The following is a 17,210-nucleotide window of genomic DNA, read 5'->3' on the forward strand; positions in this document are numbered from 1 at the left end:
AAAAAGGCGGACGATGGTCTCAGGCGGAGATGCTAAGTCGTCGACAATGGTCTCAGGCGGAGAAGTTAAGGCATTGATTTTGCGAAATGGCGGAAAATGCCAAGTCTAAAGCGGGTAGGGTAATTTTGCATAGGCGTTGATTTTGCAAAATGGCAGAAAGTCGTCTAATAAAATAATAATAAACTTTCCGCGGCACCCTCTCCAGGCAGGTGCCGCAGACAGTTTATTAAATATTTTAATATTTAATTTTTCGCGGCTCCTTATGTGAGAGGCTGTCGCGAAAGGTTTTTTTTTTTTTTTAATTTCGAAATTACTTTGCACTACACCTTTATTTTAAGAGTGTAGTGGATTCTTATTTCTTTCAACTTTCCACTACACCTTCATCAAGAGGTGTAGTGTAAAGTAGTACTTATATACCCATTTTTGTAGTAGTGCAGAAAAATATTTATTTGTTTTAACGGGGATTAATCGTATGTTATGAATTATGATATGCTTTTGGTGTTTATTCACAACCTAATTACTGCATATTATACAAATTCGTGTCTGTCTACTATGTTAACACTTAAAGGTAGCAATCATTTGACATGAATGTTTTTGAGATTTACCGTTGGGATGATCATAAACATGTTTTTCTAGCATTGTCACAGTTGTTGACAACTTTTCTTGGTCTAGCTTTGGAATGGACGGACCGTCAAACTCGAGAATATGCAATTATTGAAATTGATTGAACAGGCCTACGTACTTGATGGATGTTTATAATTAATCCATACATCGCCAGGTATTCATCTTCTATGACTTGGAGTATGTGCTCTCTGTTGAACTTCTATTTGATGTTGTCAAGTTGTCAATTATTTGCTATAGGCCATGTACGTTGAGATTTATCTCACATCTCGTAAATGATATTACAACCTGAACTTTGAAATATAACAATACCCAGAAGGTAACAAGTCATAGCACAAATTAGATATAACAACACTTTGACAATTTTTTCAATATAAAGCTGCCTTGGTATTATTTTAAAAGTCAATTGATAGAGTTTGATAGTTGACAGTGCTAAAGAGCAAGAAAACGGATGCGCGTCTAAAGTGCTAATTTGTTATAGAAATTATTTCACATGAGTCTTGGATATTCAAATTTATCTCATATATCGGGATTTAAAATTATAACTCTCGATTGTGAATATATATATTTACCCAGAAGGTAAATTAAGAGCTCTAATTTTACTATGTGAAAGTTGATTTTAGCAGTGATGTTTTAGTGAGTGTCGTCCTCTAGGAATGGCTATAAGGGAATTGAGTAGAGAGGGGTTAAACACAAGATCATTAAGTGTTTGAAAGCTAACCAAAATGGAATATTTGTTTGATAGAGACAATTTTAAAACAACTAAATGATTAAGTAGTGGACAGAGATAAAAGAGAGGACTGCAATGTACAAATGCTTCTTAGTGTTCTAAATTCTAAGGCAAATAAATACCAATAATGAAAGTAAAGGCGTTTAGCAAGTGCCAATGCCATTCTCATGGTCATTGGGCTATCACCTAAGTTCTAATTCCATTCTCATGGCAAATAGACTAGTTGAGGTAATTAATCAAATACCTTGTGTGCTATATCCCTTCCAACTCCCCTTTCTCAAGAGTGAGTTAGAATTGTGATAGGTTTGGCTATGGTGAATCCCTATTCTCATAGGTGAAGCACCAAATCCAAAATCCCCTTACAAAGTTGGGCCCTAACCAAGCAAGAGTCAAAATATTTTACCAAATTCACAATAAAATTCAATCTAAAGATATTGCAAGCCCTAGGTTTTATGAATGTTGACATTCATACATAGCAATTCAATCTAAATCCCTAACTAGTTTAACTACTCATAATGAAATTGATAAACTAAAAGCAATTAAAGTAATGAACAATAAATTAAAACTACAAATTATGTGAAATGTAAAAGTAAGAAGTTGAGAACTTTAACTTGATAGAACTTGTAGAATGTAAATCTGAAACTGAAAGTGAAAGTTGCAATTACATACGTTAATCTCCCTCTAAATCTTCTCCAAAAGATGATCGAATACAATGGATTTTTTGTTCTAAAGGGTTTGGATGGAGAGAAGGTGTAAAGGGAGATTGGAAATTGAAAAAAAAAATATGAAAATAATGCCAAAAGATTCTTTATACTTTTGGAATTGCGCCCTTTTAACTGCTTCCAGAATGCCTAGTCACAGCATGACCTTCATCGTGGCTAGGCCTAACCCTCGCAGGTCTCTACTGGTCACGGTCAACGTCACACTGTGACCGCCACTGTGACCAGCATCTATGCACAGTATATCTGGTTTCTAGACCATTTTTCACATTGTAAACGTCCGAACTAGCCTTTGTGGTTTTCATGAAAGTTGTAGCTCTCTGAGTTTCCTTTCTAATTCCACTTGAATCACGCTATTTGGACACTCCTAGCTCGAGATATTCTCAAATTACCCAGACTTCGCCTAACAGAAAAAAGTACAAAGCAGAATGGTGTCACGCTGGCAATCACGGCGTGACCACCAATGTGACCCATGTTTTTCACTTCAAAATGCATATTTCTTCATCTCCTTTGTCCTTTGGGTCCTCGGGTCATGTCATGATACTTCCACTCGCTTTATTTCATTTTCTTGACCTCTAATGACTCCCGGAACTTGCCTTTCTGTCAAGATGACTTCAAAACACAACCAATTGAGCTCCAATTTGCATGAAGTTACAACCAATGCCTCCAAATAACCTAAATGACACAAAGGAATCAAATATGCACATACTTAGCTTCGAATTAACATGAAATCATATGAGTTTGATATCAATTATGCACATAAAAGTAGTAAAAATTAGCACTTATCACTATGTCACCCCTTAGACCAAACCTTAAGAGTGAATGTCTACATATCCTATATCAATCCCTAAAGAATTACTTTGGTCAATAAATTGTTATGATCTTCCTTTGATTAAATTTAATGTTTTAGAATGTTTAACTCGTCTCTGATTATGACTAGTACAATATAATATTGTTACGCAACTGAAGCTTTATAAGCACCTTATACATATTGCGAGTCTCAATGTTTTCTAAAATAGTCATGTTGTACTCCAGTAGCAGTACATGACGAACCCATACTAAATTTTGAGTGTCATTAAGTTTTGAAAGATACATCAGAGACTTAGTTTTAATTAGCCGGAAGGTCTAAAATGGAGATTAATTACTCTTTGGGTGATTAATGGCTCATTAACGAAGTATCTTTAGTGTTATGATACTCTACTAGTTCATATCATGGCATGAGCAATTTGGTCACTTTGGACCAAATATGATGACTCAGTTTTTACCAACCTTGTTGGACATAAAAAATGTGTCAAACAGTAGTCTTCTTATCTGACTCATTGCATATCACAATTATACCCCTTTTCACCTTGTACGTGGTTTAAAAACAAACATTTCCCCGTCTGCGTTATTATTTTAGGGTGCGCGGTCTATTTTCCTATATCACCACCACAACGTACCTCCGTCTGTTGATTAAATACCAAGAGCCCATGAATTGGGGGATCAATTCAATAATTAGGTACGTTGACTACATACTTAATGAAGATTGTTTCTCCGCATTATGGGGAGATAAAAGGCTAACTTTTTGGAATGTCAAGAAATTTCATAGAATGAAAACATCTTCATTATTTAAATCCATGTACTAGCTAGACTGTACTAGAAGTTCAAAAGATAATCTATTTACGACTTTAGCAAATAATTTGCCAAACATATCTATTGATCATAATGATCATAAAAGAGTGACTAGGTCTCATATACCTTCCCCAACTTGGACCAAATATATCTACCGATACTCCTTGACACTAGAAATGCAGGAAATCTATCGGTGAAAGAGATAAGAATCATAATCTAGATCTAGTAAAGAAACTTTGTCACTCTTGAAATGCTTTGAATAATTATATCTTGGAGACGTTCATCCAGATGACGAAAAACCTAGTAAATTTATAGGTGCACCAAACAAACGTAATACTAGGGATGAGGAACGACCAGATCAAAATATCTTTGGGAAATGTCTTGAATCTTGTTGTTTTAGAAATTGCCATTAATTTTTACAAAATATGGGAGACATTTATAAAAAGGTTATAGTTGTCAACAACACAATTGCCATTACAGATTGCTCGTTATATGATAGTCTGGATCCAGAGTTAGGCACCGGAAGTGTCATGACTATTTAACGTATAAAGGAGCAATTAAGGCATAGCTTGACTCACTAAAATGAATAATTCTCTTTATAACAATACATTGTTGAGCATTAACCCTGAAGGTTACAAATGGGTGTGTGCATGAAAGAGAAATAAGAATAACGAGGTGATAGAATATGAAGCGAGTTTGTTGTCTATGGGTTCATGCAGAGACCCTTGATTGATTTTAAATCAAATATAGTCTCCCACGGTAAATGGCTTTAAGTTCAGCTACATAATATCATTAGCAGATTTTCTTTTTTTAGATATTTAGCTAATATTAAATTCAAAAGTCCCTGAAGGATTTTATGTTCTCGAAATGAGAAAAATGAAAATGACAACTTGTTTATTATTAATTTACAAATTAAAGATCTCTATATTACCTGAAACGTAAATAATTAACTAAGTGTTTTTCTTCTTGAAGAAGGAATATATAGATAATATATGTCATTATGTGCTCATTAAGGACTTGCTAATCGAGTTATTTATCTATTATCTTAGTCCATATAAATTGCATAAAGATTATTGAAATACATAAAGAGCTTAATTAAATTAGCCCATGCCCATCGGCAGAGTTTGAAATGAAAGATTTGAAAAAACCAAGTTTCCCTGCTTGGACGACTACCACGACTCTGTATGGACCTTCCCATTTGACTGCGAATTTGCCCCCCTCAGTCCGTCGGCTGACTTGTTGATCCCTCAAAACCAAGTCTCCTACTTGGAATTCTTTGACCCGGGTTCGTCTGTCACGATATCGCTTGATGGATTGTTGGTACTCAACCATCCTTATGTGTGTCACTTCTCTTTGTTCCTCCAAAAAGTTCTTCTCAATCCGAAGACTTTCCTCGTTTCCTTCATCCGAGTAGTGGAGAACTCGATGAGTGGGCTCGACGACTTCCGGCGGGACCTCTGCCTCAAAGCCGTAGGCCAACAAGAAGGGACTCTCACCTGTGGCCCGCCTTTGAGTGGTCCGGTAGGCCCATAAAACTGAGTCTAATTTGTCCGCCTAGTTTCCTCCGACGTCTTCGAGTTTCTTCCGAATTCCCTCCACAATGGTGCGATTTACGTTTTCTACTTGTCCATTAGCTTGGGGGTAGGCGACAGACACCTTGGTATACTGAATCCTATGCCGCTGGCAAAACTCAATGAATGGTTGACAATCGAATTGTCGACCATTGTCGCTGACCACATGCTCGTGAAGCCCGAAGCATCAAAGTACCTTCTTCCACAGGAATCGCCGACATTGGTATTCAGTAATCTTGACCAATAGCTCAGCCTCGACCCACTTAGTGAAATAGTCGATGGCCACCACGCAGAATTTGAACCGCCCTTGTTATTGTGGTAAAGGACCTAGAAGATCAATTCCCCACTTAGCGAAGGGAATGACAGTCGTTACTGGGGTGTAAAACGTGGCGGGCCGAGTGTCCTTCTGAGCGAAGTCCTAGCACACAACACACTTTGCTATCCAGTCCACACAATCTCTCATCATGGTGGGCCAGTAGTATGCTTGGACGACTAGTTTGCGGGCAAGTGTATGAGCACCTTGGTTGGCCGCGCATATTCCCCGATGCACCTTAGAGGGTGCCTTCTCAGCTTATCTGGCGGTGCACTCGACTATGAAGTTGGCTAACGCTTGTCCTTTGATTGACGGGCGGGGGTGGTACTCAATCCCATACTGCGTTAACTCTACATCCCATTTCACCAACCTGCCCGAAGACGTGGGATTGCGCATCACCCCACCCAAAGGCTGATCGGTCAAGACTCGGATGCTATGTGCTTGAAAGTATGGCGCCAGCTTCCACACCGTGATTATTAAGGCGTATACCACTTTTTCTAAGGGGGTATACCAAATCTCCGCAGACTTCAAGGATCGGCTTACATATTTGATCGGGTGTTGGACCCGTTCTTCTTCTCGGACGAGCACTGAGCTGACAGCTCTCGGAAACGCTGCCAGGTACAAGTATAGGGGCTTGCTTCCTTGTCGCGTAGAAAGCACATGTGGTGTCCATAAATACTTCTTTAACTCTTCAAATGAGTCTTGGAACCCGCTCGTCCACACAAAGCCTTCCTTTTTCTTCATGGCCTCAAAGAAAGGTATTGTCTTATCAGTCGACTTGCTGAGAAAGCGGCTAAGGGCGGTCAGCCAACCAGTTAGCCTTTCAAGGTCTTTGATGGAGCTGGGAGGTTGCATGTCCATTATTGCTTTTATTTTCTCTGGATTTGGTTCGATGCCCCTCATGGTCACCATATATCCTAGGAATTTCCCCCCTTGTACGGCAAAGGTGCACTTCTTGGGATTGAGCCGCAAATTGTACTTTAGCATTACCTGGAAACACTTGGCCAAGTCATGGGCGTGACTTAATTCCTCCTTACTTTTGACCAGCATGCCATCTACATATGCTGCCATGGATTTTCCCAGCAGACTTTGGAATAGGCGAGAGACCATCCACGTGTATGTGGCCCCTATGTTCTTAAGGCCAAATGGCATTACCTGGTAGCAATACACACCATCTGGGGTGATGAATGCCGTCTTCTACTCGTCTGCCTTGTGCATGTGGATCTGGTGATACCCTCAGAAGGCATCCACAAAGCTTAGAAGGGCTGACCCTGCTGTTTCATCCACCAACTGGTTGATTCGTGGCAGGGGGAAGGAATCCTTTGGGCAAGTCTTATTGAGGTCGGTGTAGTCGACAAACATCCTCCAGGAGGGCAGCTTTGGTACTAACACCACGTTGGCTAGCCAATCTAGATACTTTACCTCTCGAATGTGGCCCGTGGCCATCAGCGTATCCACATCCTTTTTAACAAATCCGCGCTGGTCATTAACCAGGTATCTCTTATTTTGTATCGGGGACCGATGGCTTGGGTCCACCGCGAGTTTGTGTGAGATAATGGTGCGATCTACGCTGGGCATATCTTCTGGCCCCCATGCGAAGACCAGCTGGTTCTCGCGAAACACTCGAACGACCTCCGTTCGTACTCCATCCTCGAGGACGACTCCTATCCGCACTCGTTTCCAGGGTTACACAGGGTCAATCTCCACTTCCTCTAGTTCGACCGTTGGCTCGGGTCAAGGGGGTATTGCTTTCTTTATGGTTTGCTCCGTGATTTCGTGCACCCGCATCTCTCGCTTTCCTATCCGCCGACATGCTTGTAAGTAACACACGCGAGCGGGCCTTTGATCACATCGGGCTGCACTTATCCCAGTCGGCGTCCGGAACTTCAAGCACATGTGCTCAACTAAGATTAACGCTCCCAATTCTTCCAAACCCGGTCCTCCAAGGATCATGTTGGGCGAGCACGTCAGATTGACCACAATGAACTTCATGTATAACTTTCGGACGTTGGGGTAGCTGCCGACCTCCACGGGCAGAGTGATGGAGCCCTCTACTTCCATGGAGTCCCTTGTGAAGCCTGCCAGTGGTGTTTTCACTGAGGTTAGTTGTTTCCGAGTCAAGCGCAGCTTATTGAAAGTCTCTAAGTAAAAGATGTTGACGCTACTTCCCGTGTCTTCCAGGATTCGCCGGATGACTACCCCGACTCTTTGTTTAGCCATCAGCAAGGGCACCTCTCGGTAGCTTTGGCAGGTAATCGAACAAACCCTAGGTTCGTTTACCCGCTCTCGTGCACTCCGACTACTCGGCGAACATCAGGGGCTCCGTCAAGGTGATTCCTCAATATCTGATTACCTTGGTCATGCCCAGATGTTGATTGGTGAATTAGCCCTCGCTGGTCGTCATGTTGAGTTGGATGATAAGAATTTATATGTGTTTCGCAGTTTACGCTCGGAGTTCCTGTAACACCCCGTGTTACGATCCCTCAACCCAGAATTAATTATGAAATTAATTCCGCCAAGAACAATTAAAAAGGGGTTTAATCCCCATTAATTGATTGATATGGCCCACGGTGGATCATGGACCCTTGTCCAAATCCAAAAGCCAAATATATATACCCTATAGGTCCAATAATTATAGTGTAGCCCAAGCCCAAACATACTTAACCTTGACCCACCTAAACCAAGAAACCTAATCCTAATAATAATAACAATAATAATAATAATAATAATAATAATAATAATAATAATAATAATAATAATAATAATAATAATATATACATAGATGGACAAGGATACGTATAGACGTATGAGTATATATATATATAGTACATACATACGTACGAAGAGAGCAAACCAAACACATCCCCTCCTCCCCTACATCCAAAGGCGATGCCATACATACATACGAATACGGCATACGTACGTAGAAAACAAATCGGACGCCATGAACCAAGCCTCGCCGATTCTCCGCCCCTTGCTCCCTCTCGTTCTCCCGTCCGGCGACAAGCAGGACAACACGGCAAACAGCCGGACTCTACCCGGCAAGAACGGCGACGAGCGCGGCAGCGTTCCTCTCCTCCGTTCCTGTTGCAACAAAAACGGACGATACCCGGGAAGCGTTCGGCAACACCGGCGACAACAACGGAGTCACGCAATAATGATGACGGCGACCCCTCCGTCCAACAAACGTACTGGCAGGTGGCGGCGGGTTGGCGATAGGAGATGGTATTTCCGGGAGCCACCTGCTGCTTCTCGGCAAGACAGAACGAAGAGGAAGATGAAGGTGAGTTGTCATTCTAGTCATTCTTGACTAGTTAGGTAAATAGTGTTATTAATAGTAAAATCACCAAAAGGGTGCATAGCTCACTTGGTTAGACTCATGATGGGCTTTAGGGAGTGCTAGGGTATGAATCTCACGTTAGGCACGCCTATATTACAAATTGATAATCTTTAGGGTTATTGGTAATTGGTTAAATTGATATTTATGAATTAATAATGCGAGTGATCACCAAAGGGAGTATTAGCTTAGTTGGGTATTTATGAATTAATAATGCGAGTGATCACCAAAGGGAGTATTAGCTTAGTTGGGTAGGACATAATTAGTGTTGAGAGAAAATCTAGGGTGCGAATCCTTTAGGGTTTAATTATTCTATTAGCTCGAATATTCAGTGAAAGTCGGATTTGATTCACAAGTTCCATTGACGGTGTTTTGGATCGATAAGCGAATAAGGTAACCCATGTCTCAACAAAACCTATTTTCTTCGCTATATTCTCCTTCCTTGGCCTCCTTCTATATGCTTGTGTCTTGATTAATTTCCTCTATGTTAGTCGTGATATATTCTTGATTATTGATAAGATGATTTATGTGTATTCTTGATAATCTTGTTGATCTTGATGTTGAAAAGAGGTTCTTGATATTGATGTGATGATTCTTGACAAATCTTGAGGTTTCTTGATGTTAAAGATAAATTGTGATTTTGATGATTTTGGAGGGATTAGAGCCCTAGGGTGGATTAGGAATTTGTATTGTAATGTTCTTGATATATATTTGGGTGGGAATTCGCATGTTCGGGTGTTGTTTACATTTAGAAGTCGTAATAGGATGAGTTATACGTGGTTCTTGCTTTTGATCCATTAATTACCTACGTGGTGTCGTTAAATTGCGTTTAAAAGCGTCTAAGCATGGTTCCGGGTTCCACAAAGGATCCCGGGACAAAATTGTGAGAAAAGAGTCAGTGGGGGTAGGGGAACCCGCCACCTACCCGCTGCCTGAAGAACACCGCCAGGCAGCGGGCAGCCACCGGACAACCGCGTGCCCTCCAGTAACCCGGTGCCCGGACAGTGTTCTCCGGCTGGCAGCCGGCGGGTGACCCCCACCCACCGGCTACCCGCTGGTCCGTACCCCACCCCGGGTCTTTGGCTTCCCCGTTTGTTGTTCCCCCCTCCCCCATGGTGTCCCAACGGACTCCGTTTGTCGTGCTTGAGTCTAGTTTGATATTTCGGGTACCACTCGTAGGGTATAAGAGTCTTAGGAATTGCATGCTAGTTGAATTGGTAACCCGTTGACCTAGGTGGAAGTTGTATGAACCCCTTAGGACTATTCTTAGTATGTGAATGAGCACACGTAAGTTTACTTATATGTCTTTCCCTCCCAATATGCTACTATGTGCTCCTATGTGTTATGTGATGCATGATCCCCCATTTTGGTTAAGATCAAATTGGGTGTTCCCGGGCTAAGGTTCAGAAGTCGGCTGAAGGCCGAATGGATTGTTCCCGGGCTAAGGTTCCGAAGTTGGCTGAAGGCCGAATGGATTGTTCCTGAGCTGAGGTTCAGAAGTTGGCTAAAGCCGAATTGATTCACTTCTTGGGCTGCGGTCCACATGGGCCTCGGTGCTATGACCCACCGACCTGGACGCGCCAGGCAGTGTGTAGGGCCAATAAGCCGAGGAAGGCTGTAGTCCACCGACCTGAGTAATCAGGCGGTGTGTAGGGCTACGGCTGGCTGCGATCCACCGAGTGATGGGACAGCGGTGTGTAGGGTCGTAGTCTCCGAGGATCTTCGCCCACCGACTGAGTCCCTCAGCGGTGTGTAGGGCTTGATCCGCTACGGTCCACCGACTGTACGCATCAACGGTGTGTAGGGTCGTAAGTCCCCCCTTGTAAAGGGGATCACAGTCCACCGACTGTGCGCGTCACGATGTGTAGGATTGTGGTCCGACATTGAGTTCGTCAGCGGTTCTCAAGGGGTTGGTTGCGATCAACTCCCCTCATACCGCGGTACTGAGGTAGGGTGCTGCGGGGCCGTGTTAATGCTATAAGCATTAACCCTCATGTTCGGGGCATGCGATTGGTCCCGTGGTGTCATCAATGATTATGTGATATGAATGATGTTTGGATAATGATGTTTTTGAATTGAAAAGTGATATGTGACCTTAGATGCGCATTCCTTATGTTAACTCTACTTAACTGTTTATCATTGATTAATGTGCTTGTCCCTATTTGCTGAGTCTATTCGTGGTTTTAAAGTTAGAGTCTCCTAAATATATATCTTCCTGCTTCAAAATGATTTTCCTATATCTATATCTATATATATATACCTATATTGTATTTCAACGCGTTGGAGTGGGTTACCAGCATCATTCGCTGAACAGATATAATTGGCTTTCAGGTACAAATGATTAGCTTCCGGAGCGCGCTAGAAGATCTTGGATTAGATAGATAGTTTTTCCTTCGGCCTGCGTGCCATGATGATGTATTGAGGATACTTAGTTAGTTTAGCCTGTGCATCTGAGTTCTCCAGCTCAGATGTGGCATAGCACCCCGCACTCCTGTGTTTAGTAATACTCTGTTTTGGGATTTAATGAGAATTTACCTTTATTATATAAGTTTTAAAAGTTTCGAAATTTTGGGGTGTTACAGTTGGTATCAGAGCCTAAGTTCGACCCTAGGACAATGCCTTTAGGATAACACTCTAAGACATTAGGCTTGAATTCTAAGTGTTAGAGATCCTTAAGAAAAGACTTTAGGACAGTAGGCTTGAACTCTAGGTGTTTAAGTACTTAGGGTATAGGAGCCTTAGGACGGGCGGTGAGACTGTGAACTTACCGCTTCTATTTAAGTTTCCCACACCTGCTCTCTATCTAGCTTCAATTCTTTTAGTTAAAGCACCAGGTAAGGGTAGGAGTAGATAAGTTTACCTCCATAGTTGGGTAACATACACTTACCCAATAAATCGCCTCGTCCTAATTCCCGCCAAAGGACTTGGCAAAGACCGTGACCAAAGAGAAGGAAGATTTGGATGATTACTAAGGCAGGGCGGTTAAGATAAGATGTTTGCATCAAGACGTGAGGACAACTCGAAGGAGACAGACTGAAATACTCCCCAACCTGGGGTTAACTACCATGACCCCCGATTCAAACAAATGGCGTGCACCTTCCGACAAGTCGCTTTATCTCGGCAAACCCAGGTTACAGCTACAACAAACAGGAAAGAGAACTAGGACGCTAATTAACACGAGAAACCGAAGTAGCGAATGGACGACACTATTAGTTAAATCCTTAGGTGCAAGGTAAGTATATCGCGACGTCTTGTGACCCCTTTACCTCAGTTTAAAATATCATCCGCCCTGAAATCTCAGCATCTTGATATCCCGGTTTGTTGAAACTCCCACCTCGAACCCCTAATTATTCTTTAAGGCAGTTCACATCCGTTACACCTTCACTCACCCTTTGTTACACCTAACTTGAGTCCTTGGGAACCCTGAGCTATGACGAACATTGAAATCATTACCATTACCCTAAAGTTTATATTCCCCTCTTTTGGGAAACCAAGTTAAAACCCCCATGACCTTAAGGATCAACAAGGAAGTAGGACAACCACACGGATAACCAAGTCATCCCATAATAAATGACTGCGTTCCGAGAGAGAGAAAAGTGGAATTAAATAATTGTTAAATTACCAATCAAAAATGGAGAATTTGAACTGTGTAGAGTGTAGAGAAGATATATATAATATCCGGAAGAATACATATAATATTGATATGCGCACACCCTGAAAATCATATGCACACACCCGTGGGCGTAATCATATGCACACACCCGTGGGCGTAATCATATGCGCACACCTAAACACCCAATACACACACTACAACCTAAAGTCAAGAGAGAAAACTAATCTGGTTCTCCTATACAATCTTTCTATGAATTTGATAAAAATAAAATGAAAATGGTAAGAATTACATATTCTACTTTTGACATCTTCATTTAGTAGGACGTCCACAACACACAAGCACACACCTAAGTCGTCTAGATTTCTAGTTCCAATTAAATCCAACAAACCTCCCTAATTACCACAAGATTTAATGATAATAGACGATCAGAACACCACGAGCGGCGATGGTTCACATTTAATGCGCACGGGATACCACACATATGCACACACTTAGATTAAAAAAATGCACAACCCACACAAAGCACAAAAAAAATTTTATTTCAAAATTATAAGTAAAATGTTAAAGAAAATATGCAAAAAAAAAAAAAAAAAAAAAAGAATTGTATTTCCTCCTTTCTTCCTGTTAGTCGACATTGTCCACCCCAAAAATCCAACAATCTCCATTTAGTAGGAAGTCCACACCACACATGCACAGACCTAAGTCATTCAGACTTCTACCAACCCAAATCCGACCTTATTCTACTATTGTTTGAATCGCACAGACCTAAATACAAAAAACCAGTTGATTAAAAAGAAAAAAAAAACATATGTCTACAACTGCCGGCAACGCAACCCGAATTCGACCGGTGCCGACTATTGCTGTTGAGTTGCAAGTGACAACGGGAAGCCAACCCTAACACCACACCAAAACCCACGGTCCGACAACAAAAAAAAAAAGAAAAAAAGAAAAAAAGAAAAATAACGAAGATCAGAGAAGCACTGCCGACCACTGCTGCCGACAGAAGACGACGAAAATCGGCGCCAGAGGCCGACAATGGCGGAGTCCATAAAATACTAGCGAGTGTCGACTACTGCCGGCGACAAAGCCCAAAACCGACGGTGCGAGTGACAAGTGCCGACCGGAAACCAACCCTACCCTAATACCAAAACCCATGGTCCGACAATGCAAAAACCAAAAAAACTAGAAAAATACCTTGAACAACAGTTGACGAAGTACTACTTCGACGCTTAGATAGCCTAGTGGGGGAGCCAGCCATGGAGATTAAGGTACTCGGACACCGGCGAGAATGATTGATGATCCTAGATGAGACACGTGTTCTGCAACTCCACCAAGAAAAATGCCCCAAGCAGCGACTTCTGAATGGAATATGATACATAATGCATAAAGAAAAATAAAACTTGACTGATATAAACACGGATATACAATTAATGATAGAATAAAATTACCTAGCTACCGCTTAGTTTATCCCATACTAGTCAATTACCAAACAAATAAACAACAAATCTAAACCCATAAAATATAGAAATGGATGCTCAGGATCGAATCTCATGATCTCACCTACATATGGTGGTCTCACCAGATCCAAAATCAATATATATATATATATATATATATATATATATATATATATATATATATATATATATATATATATATATATATATATATATATATATATATGTGGGCGCGATCTCGTGCGATTAGCCGACCAGATGCGAAATGCGAACTCCACGTGCCACGTGCCAACATTAATTGATCGGGTGAACCTACTTTCACCTACAAGTGCATGTAATTTTGCCTCTATTTTCACGTACAAGTGTACCTACTTTCATCTACAAGTGCATGTAATTTCGCCGTGTTAACATTCATTGATCAGGTGCACCTACTTTCACCTACAAATGCACCTACTTTCACCAACAAGTGCACATACTTTCACCTAGGTGCACCTAGTTATAACTACATGTGCACCTAGATCAGGACACGTAGCGCACGTTGGTTGGAATTATAATCTAGACAAATATGTACTACAAGGATTTCTTGCTTAAAGATAATCCCATATATATATATATATATATATATATATATATATATATATATATATATATATATATATATATATATATATATATATATATATATATATATATATGTACATATATAAATATAGAGTTACACTCCTGTGCGAATGAAGCGCCCAGGAGCGAAATAGGAATGCTTGATATCCGTCAACGTGTCCAGATCTAATGGATGAGAAACACTGATTTAAAAAAAAAAACGCGGTTGCATTTTCATAAATAATTGAACATACATCCATCCATACATACATATATATATAGGCGGGTTCAGGTGCGACAGTGTCTTACGGTGAGGCGATTTCTTACGGTGCGGCAACACCAACAGTTCAACAAATATGCACCATCAACGTTAGGAAAATACACCACACAAAACAGAGTAACCAGAGCCCTGCATCACCAAATACACACCATTAGGTGTGAGTAAAAACACCATGCACTGATCGGAAATACGCCATTGGGGGTGGTGAGTTATATGGTGTATTTTTTTGAGTTTGTTGTGTATTTTGTGATGTTTTATTACATTTCATTGTGGTGTGCTTTTATTACACTATTGGTGCATATTGTTAACACTGTTGGTGTATTCTAGAATTTCACCGCACCGCCACACAGGAAGACCCCGCCGCATTTGAACTTTATTATATATATATATATATATATATATATATATATATATATATATATATATATATATATATAATAAAATGGAATTTATAATCTTCTAAATTATAATTCCAATCAACAACTATATGCAAATATATAAGTACAAGGATTTCTTGCTTAAAGCATAATCCCACTTACTTAAACTGGTAAAATACGAAGGATCGAAGATGAGCCCCCAAGCACCGGGATGGAAGGATATCGGGTAGTTGGTTAGTACGAGTCGAGCGAAACACTCTTTCCTTAAAACCTTATTTGTTACCTCCCAAAAGTGCTAAGAGCGTTGTAGTCTAGGTTTCCCAGGATAAAACTTACTATGGTTCAACATTTGAGCACCCAAACAAATGAACCCGACCCGACGAACTAGAGCACGAACAGAAACACGGATGGCAAGAAAAGTGTAGGAGCAGAGTTTTCGAGAGGAAAAAACAAATTTCTGTTGTTTTGTTATGCCCGCAAACCCACTTCCCAAACCAATGTGGGACAAAACCTTCTCTTTACCCTTCATTGTCAACTCAAATGGGTCTACTTTGAGAATCAATTTCTCATTCACCTATTATCTGTTTTGAGTGTACAATATATCAATATATCTCTTCGTCTCACTACAAAGAACCCGAATCTACTTTGACCCGAACCAAATAGGAAGTGGGCCCACTAATATTTGTACCACAAAATAGCCACTTAAAATGCCATTTTATGCTATTTTTTCTAACAATCCCCCACATGAATGAAAATTGATTTTCGGGGTATTTTGAAATCGGAAACAATAGTGTTCAACGGTCGATCCCTGCATAGGATAGGTAGGTGTTACCCTTTGAACCATTCCTTGTGAATATATGTTTACTCTACTGGTTGTACGGTAGAACGCGATGTTTTTGAACCGACGGTCGTTTGTGTAGACGATGACATATCTCACACAGGAACATCCCAACCATGCTCTGTTTTCATGACTGTGCCCGTTTTGGTCGTGGTTCACTGTTCCTTGTTCTGCAAGAGTTTGTGAAGAATTGAACCCTAATCAATTCTCCATCAAAGCGACCCTCACTTCTCTCTCACATAGGTTATTCTTTTCCGAGTATCCCGCATATTCACACATGTCAACCGAAATTTCGAATCATTAAAGCATCAACGTGCTAACCTCATACGGGAGTCACTGTTCTAACAAGGAGCGGTAGGGAATCCGAGACCCCCACAGTGACACGCTTCGTTTCATAATTTAGTTGTCCCATTGAACTTAGATGCTGGCTAGGTTGGGTATCCACTATAGAACTTTTATCACAAGGGCTTTAGACCCATTCCTCGTTTAAACTTCTCAACAACCATTTGCTTACCCTCAGGTTAGCGACCGCTATGTTATCATTTTGACCTCACGTAGTCAACAAAGATAACACCAGTTGTGAGAAATTGTTTTACATGGTACTATGTCTATGACACATAAGTCTAGACTTACTATTGTATATCTAACTCTATACTTAACCAAATTTGGCTTGACTATCGCAATGCATGCAAATTAGATGTACAAGTTTACCTCAAATAGGAATATTCTCGAGAAAAATGGCATAGGCATTCAGCCTCTTTGCGATACATGTCTAAGGCAATTAGCCTAGATTCCATCATGGATCTTCACTATCAAAGATAGTTTAAAGAATTTCCAAACAACCGACTGCACTGGCTTCTATCTAAAGTTTGATATCGGATTAACGTGCTATAATTTCCAAGTACAACTGGATATCATGCGTAGTGCAATCCAGAGTTACGAGTATACCTTAAGTATCTCATAACTCTTATTATTGCCTTCCTGTGCGCAGCGTATCACTGGAGTTACTCGTATAACTACAGAATTTACCGCAATGGCAATATCATGCCTAGTACAACTCATTAGATACAATTAAACTATCAATAATCTGAATGTATTCTACTTGAAAAATACAATCTCCATGATTTTTGTATAGTTGTATGG

This window comes from Ipomoea nil, unplaced genomic scaffold (assembly GCF_001879475.1).
Source record: "Ipomoea nil cultivar Tokyo-kokei standard unplaced genomic scaffold, Asagao_1.1 scaffold3084, whole genome shotgun sequence".
Classification (NCBI taxonomy): domain Eukaryota; kingdom Viridiplantae; phylum Streptophyta; class Magnoliopsida; order Solanales; family Convolvulaceae; genus Ipomoea; species Ipomoea nil.